This window comes from Alligator sinensis, unplaced genomic scaffold, assembly GCF_000455745.1.
Source record: "Alligator sinensis unplaced genomic scaffold, ASM45574v1 scaffold324_1, whole genome shotgun sequence".
NCBI lineage: Eukaryota > Metazoa > Chordata > Crocodylia > Alligatoridae > Alligator > Alligator sinensis.
The window spans coordinates 2,006,805-2,014,460 of NW_005842188.1; positions in this window are offsets into that span (position 1 = coordinate 2,006,805).

The following is a 7,656-nucleotide window of genomic DNA, read 5'->3' on the forward strand; positions in this document are numbered from 1 at the left end:
TTTCCTGCTTATGCAGGGGGTCGGACTCGATGATCTATTGAGGTCCCTTCCAACCCTAACATCTACGAATCTATGAATCTCCTAATCTTTTCTTTCAAACTAAATGGATAGAAATCTGGGATCCACCACTAAAAGGTGTGCTTTCCAGTCTTCTAGTTATTCCTGTGGCTTTTCTATAGACATTTTTCAATCAATTGGTATAACTGAACTGTGAGCATCAGGAATGGACACGGTATTCCAGTAATGGTTGAATAAGTGCCAGATACAAAGGTAATATATCTCTGCTTCTGACTCTTGATCTCCCTGTTGATCCATACAAGGATTGCATTAGGTTTTTTGGCCACAGGATCACATTGGAAATTCAGGTTCAATTAACCGCCCACCAGGATCTCCCAAGTCCTTCCAAGTATCACAGCCATCCAGGATAGAATTCCTTGTATTATAAGTATATTCAAACAATGTAACTTTATATTTGACTGTATTAAAATACTTAAGGTTTGTTCATGCCTTGTATGCCAAGTGATCAAGATCACTGTGACCCATCCCCCTCCAATCATTATCTTTTCCTCCAATCTTTCTGTTGTCTGCAAACTTGAATAGTAATGATTTTTTAGTTTCTTCCAGGTTGTTGATGAAAAAATAAATAGCATGAGGCCAAGAGCTGATCCTTATGATGCACCTACTAGATGAAGATTTCGTGTTTAAAAATGCATATTAGACCAGTTTTTAATTGTATATTGGTCTAGCTTCTTTATCCAAATATTGTGCTGCACTAAATCAAGCTCTTTATAGGAATCTAAATATACCACATCAACATGTTACTTTTTTCAGGGAAACTTGTAATCTCATCCAAGATCGAGTTACCACATAAGTTTGCCAGGATCTTTTTTCCATGAGCCCACAGTTTCATTATAATTATATAACTCCCTTCCAAATCATTGTGCTTTTTACTGTTTTTTAAACACTGGCACAATATCAGCTTATTTCAGTCTTCTGAAGCTTCTTCAGCTTTTCAAGATGTATTGAAATTCACCATTAAAAAGTCTTGGTTACAAGTTATCTGGACATACTGTACTGAGTTAAAAATTAATAACTTCAATAGCTACTGTTTAATGTTATCTGACTTACTATTGGAATGATAAGTGTTTTATCATCATCCTGAAATATGAGTATGTCTGGCATTTCCCCCCAAAACAAAACAGAAATATTTATTATGAGCCTTTTTTGCATTATTATTGTAGTTGTGGTGCTTCCATCTAGTAAGACCAATACTATTGTTAGGATGCTTCTTGTTCCAAATATTCTTAGAAAATTCTAAAACTCTTTAACTCTTCTAGCCATAGATTTTTTTTGTGTGTTGTTTTGCTTCCCTTATTAATGTTCCAAAATTCCTAGTTTTTAATTTGTTCATTATTCTCATTTTTACCTTTCTTCTATTGTATGTATCATGTATTAATATACAATAGTTCATTTCTATAGCTTCACTTCCACTTTTAGTCATGCTGATATCTTAGCCAGTGCAGCCTGTTTTCTCAGAATGTTTTAAATGTTCTTTAAATAATTTTCAATTATTGTTCACATTATTTCTGATAATTTTTTTCTCATCTGAGGAGGTTCATAATTGTTTTCATGTTTGTGGAACTGTAGCACCAGTGCCCAATCCCATTAGACTTGTAGGGGTTTAACTGCTATTTAGCTAACAATAGGTTTGCAAATGGCACTTTAGACCCTATTTCCTCCTGTACTACAGGCCTTTCCTTCTAAACATGGTCAGAACAGATTCAGTATAGACATTTAGAGTTCTGTGCTTCCCAGGCAAAGCTGGGTTGTAACAAAGTGCAAGTCACTGAAACTATCCATTTTATAAAGTGTCTATTCATTTTATCCAGTGACTATTTAATGCAAAATACAGAAACAGTGTTGGGGAAGGGGTAGGAGCCAGACCTAAGGGCACCCTTCATTGAGTGCAGTGCTGAGCAAGCTCACTGAACTACATGTCCAGGCTTCTTCTGGCCCAACGTTTTCCTCTCTTGGCTGTCCAGTAGACCAGTTAGAACAGAAGTAGTGGAAGGTGCTTTTGCCCCTGCCTAACACATGGCCTGGCAGTTAAGAGTATGGTACAGGGAAGTGAGATTTCCAGGTTCAAACCCCCTCTGGTTTTCCCGCTTCATGGGCAAGTGCCCTAATCCCTAAATTATTGGGTTAAAAGTTTTCCCTCCTTCCCCAGCAGTGTACACAAAATGTAAGTGTCCCAGGCAAAACAGGATTGCCACAGAGATTATAAACATGCTCAAAAGTACATGTCAAGTCATGCAGCTGGAAACAGGATCTAAAATCTGTGTTAAGTGGCACTCATTGCTACTTGCACATCTACTTGTAGACTGCTAAATAGCAATTAGATACCTAAGGATAAAATAGGTTGTGGGCCCAAGTATACATATTACTGGGTGTATCTACACATTCATTAATGTACTTTTGCTACTGCACATTAAACTTGGTACCTCTACTGTGAGATACTGAATAAATGTACATTAGGCTGCCCTAATGTGCACTAGCTAAAGCATGTGCTTTTTTAATGATACTTAATGTGTAGTAGCCTGTTCTTACTGTGTATCAGCATGGTTTTTGACATGACACTTTAATGTGTAGTAAAATCGGCTACTGTGCATTAAAGCACATGTGTAGACATTCCCACTGTTTTGGACTTTATTCTGTCCACACATAACAAATGTAATATAGTCATGGTCACTCACTTTAATTCTGTGATTAATTTATCTTCATTGCTCAAGCTGAGATCTAATGTGGATTCCCCCTACATTAGATACAACACTTTAAATTAGGAAATTATATTCTCTAATACATAGGAAGTTTAAGGATGTTTTAATGCTGCCAGCATGAGATTTCCAGCATATGTCACTAAGACTGATGTGCCCCATTATACTGCAGCATTTTTTTTCCCCAATACAGAATAGATAAGTGATTCAGGAGCTAGTCATGCTCTTTTCCAGTAGGATTTCGTGGTCTGTAGCAGACACCAGCTAGTAACCCCTCTTGTGCTTTGTCTGTTGCAGACTGATTACAAGCATTCAGGATCATTTTTTTTAAGCCAGCAGTGACTCAGAACCGAGTGATGCCATGTTTTACATGGAGTGCCCTCCTTTCTTGATTTTTGTTTTTTCCTTAATAGCTTAGAATCATTGATTTTAACATTCCAGTCATGTGAATCATCCTACCAGGTTTCAGAAATACTATACAGGTCAAATTAGAATTGCTCAATTTGAGCATCAATCCATTGTTTATGATGCAGGCTGGTAGCATTGGTGTATAGGTGGTTAAGAGTTTCTTCTCCTCACGTCCTTTGATGTCTTGGTTCATTTTGTTCTCAGCATCATGAGTTTGTGCTAAATGAGTGCTCATTTGTTCTCTCTTTTCACCATCCCCTTATGTTATTAGTTTAATACTCTCCCAGGAAACCAGCCTTAATGGAAAGGAACTAGACAATTTATCTGCTGCTAACCAGATGCCAGATGAGAGATCAGCTCTGGTAAAATATTCCTATGAAAAAACAATGTTCTTGTGGAAATTTGGATAGCATATTAGAAAAATTAGATGACAGTTCACAGCGTAATAGCATGCTTGTTATATAAAAATGTAATCAACATTTTTTATCATCTCACCTTGGATTTTATCTTGTGGCCATTACTCCATTATCTAAGTGCCTTACAAATGTAATCACAGTCATCACCACAGACTTTTGGATTGAATCCTTTTTGGGAAGGTGAATGATAAAGGGGAGGAACTGTTTTGGAGGAAATGTGAAAATAGCTCTGGGAGTTAGGTGATCTGGATCCTATTCTTGGCCCTGCCTTTGATTCTGTAACTTCAGCCCAATCTCAGGGGATAAATTTCTTACTGTTCATTAAATTCTTTTGGAGCTTTGGATCAAAGGCACTACAGAAGTGCAAAATATTATATTAATAGTAAAATAAACAGCCAGGTCTTACTATCTCTTTTACCCAGAGAAGGTAAAAAGCCTGGGTAAAATATCAAATATTTCAGATGTTAAATGTAGGTGGCACAAGTGAGATTGAGTTCAACATTAGGAACTCCACAGAGCTTTAATTTCAGGACTTTTGTTCCCAGGAGAGTATTCTGCTGTAAGAGGCTTAACAATCACGGTTTGTGCCCTGCGCTAAAGGGATACGGGTTGCAGGGGGGTATGCTACAGGAGTCTTACCTAGGCCAGGGATTCAAAAAGTTCAGTCCCCAGCTGCTGCTGTTTCTGCTGCCACAACTGCAGCATTGTCTGCCTGCTTTAGCTGTTGCTCTTACAGCAGTAATACAGTGTCCGTGCACCTTGCTGTTGCTGCAAGAGCAATGCAAGAGCGTTTCTGATGCCCCTCCTAAATTGGAGCCTGAGACTGGTGCCTGTCTCATCCACCCCTAGTTATGCTACTGCCTGTGAATGTCTCAGTCCTTTAATAACATTATTTTACAAACTCCTTATTAAAAAGGTTAGTGGGATGTGATTTATTATCTCTTTCACACAAATGGCTGTGCTGTGATGTCGCATCAGTTCTGACACTTGATGTGATCTAATATGAAATCCGCAAGTGGCCTGAGTCCATTTCCTACAGCACATATGACCACATTAGTCACCTGCACTGTTGCCTCTAATTGGGATTTTTGTTGCCAGGCTAATCAGACAGGCCAAGGCCTGCCCTGGCATAGAAGGCTATGTTATCTTCTAATCCCTTGAGGATAGGGTTGAGGCACATCACCGGAGATGACTGTTCTCTGCAGAAGGGTGGAACAGCTTGCATAGCTGCCTCTTGATGTGCTTTGCCTTTTTAGTGGTGAAACTGAGCCAACTATGGTCTTGTTCAAACTCTGTTGTTCTGAACTAGACACACACACAAAACATACCCTTCCTGCCCTCTCCAACCTCCGCACCCCCACCAAGAAAGTACAAACAAAGAAAAATCTCTTACAAATACCCAAAAGTGAGAGGTCATGACTACACAAAGAAATAGCATACCTACTGGTTTCAGACAGAAAAAGGAATTAATGTTAGTAGGAATGTCTATGCTGGATCATTTAAATTGGAATGATGTATCTAGGTTTGCTTAGCTAATATCATAACACTTTATTTTTTGCTTTCCAGAAAATTGTCCAAGTTACAATGCACATGTTTATCTAGCTTTCCTGAATGTTTTTGACAGCACTCCAAATGGCAGTCTGCCTTTGAAGCTTAAAACATCATAGACCAACACTAGCATATGGAAAAGATTTTTAAAGCAAGTTGATCAAAAGAGTGGGTTTTACAAAAACAGAGTGTGGGGGACCCAGAGGTATTGCTGGATAGTTTGCTAACTGCAATGTATTGCTTTTTTCAGTATTTGGGTGTGGCAAGGGATACTCACTGTTTTTAGATGCTTTATCTTCCTGGTCCACTCAGATGACATAAGCCTGTATTTCTATGCCTAAATAAGCAATGTTTTTTTTTTCAAAGGCACTAGACCACAACTCCCACAAAATCAATATGAATGGTGGGCAAAACAAATTCCACTAATGCTTTTTATGCCACACCTCCCAGCATATTTAAAATTATAAGCAAGATGATGCATTATAAATATAACAGACATTGATAGATTTAAATAAATGTTGAGGCACCTGAGTAGTGTGTGTGTGCTATATACCTGTACTTAACAGCTTATTCATATTGCAGGCAGTACATTTACATCTTCTAATTTACATCTAAACTCTACAATAAGGGAAGTAGCTTAGCAGTTGCCTTTATATACATATATTATAACTATTATAATATTCAAGGTTCATTCACTTGCAACTCCAGAAATGTTATATAAGCTATTACCTGCTTACAGTGCCCCTCCACTGTCTACCTTGGACAGACTGGGCGATCTCCACACGACAGAATGAATGAACTCTGCTCTGACACCAACTGTGCAAAGGCAGGCAAGTCTGTGGCAGAAGACGAACCTCCCTGGACACTCCATCACTGACCTGAGCGTGCCTGTTCTTAGACAACAACTGTTTAAATACTAGTTTGAATGGGAAATTGTCAAACAAGAAATCATGCACAGACTGGATGTGTTAAATATGGTTGAAATGGACTAAGGATTCTTATCCCATTACCTAGATTAGCTTTTGTGACTCCTTTGTTCCTATGGGTTTATTGCTTGTTTGCTTGCCTCTCCCAGCCCCACTTCCCTTTTCTTCCCCTCCTTTGTCTTTTGTATTCTAATTTTTCTCTCCTTATATGCCAGGCTTTCAACACATCCTTTCACAGTATCTACTGAGCTTCATCTCAGGAAAGCTTGTGATAATGTATTATACCTACTTTGGTTAAGTCTATAAGGTGCAAATATACCCTGCCTTCAATTTATAGATACAATGCCTCAGTGTGTGCTTAAATCTATCAATGTGTTATTTATAAAGTATCATCTTGCTTTTAGAAATATATTATATATAGATATATATTAGCCAATTGCCTGTCAAGAATGACCTGGGGGGGCCCAGGCTGCTCCCCCTGCCCCCATCCAGGCCTGCTCCCCCTTCCCACCTGCTGCTTGGGGTCTGGGCCCACTCCCCGCCTCAGCAGCCGGGGGAAGGGAGGAGCGGGCCTGGGCCTGATGTTCAGGAGGACCGGGCCCAAGGGTGCGGAGAAGCTGGGATGCTGTGGCATCGGCCTGGGCCTACCAGGCAGAGGTGCAGGGATGCTAGGAGCAGGCTCAGGGTTGATGTGGGGGATTGGGGGTGAGGGAGGAGTGGGCCTGGGCCCTACTGGGGGAGGAGGCTCACCCCTGGCTCCATCTCCTGTGTCCCTACTGTCACGGTGACAGGCTGCCTTCTGTCAGAATGCTTCTTCACACTCTGATTGGCTGTTTGTCAGCCAATCAGCAGGGATAAAGCAGTAGGGACAGACGGGCAGATTTAGGCTTTTATATTAGTGTGTGTATGTGTGTGTATATATATATATTTCTGAAAGCAAGATGATGCTTTATAAATAACAGACGTTGATAGATTCAAGCACACATGGAAGCATTGTATCTGTAAGTTAAAGGCAGGGTTTGCACCTTATACCTATTTTGGTTAGTCTATTATGTATATCACCAGCTTTCCTGAGATAAAGCTCATCAGATATATACCTGCGTTGAAGGCAGGTTAGATTTGCACCTTGTATAAAGGGAAGGGTGTGTGTGTGTGTGTGTGTGTGTGTGTAAAGTTGAAGGTGGGGTAGATCTTTCACACACACACGCACACACATATATATCTATCTATCTATATGTCATCCATTCACTGCATAATGAAGGACGAAAGGCATTTTTAATCTTCAGCAGCCTTCCTCGAGGACGAGGTTTATGGTGTCGCGCGCGATCTGTTTTTTAAAGCAGCCCCACACGAGTGCCCGGGACTCTGGACACACGAGGAGGATCTCAGCTAAGGCGGTAGTGCTGCTGTTTGGGCTTCGCCGGAGAGGTCGTCGTTTATCTAAGCTCTTCCAGCTGCCCTGGAGGAGCGGTCCGGGCCCCTGCCCCGCTCCCTTCCTGCGGGGGCAGAGGCCAGCGCGGCCGGAGGCCGGTCCCTCAGCGCCGCCAGGGGAGCCCGCCGGCCCGAGGCGAGCGGGGAGGGGGG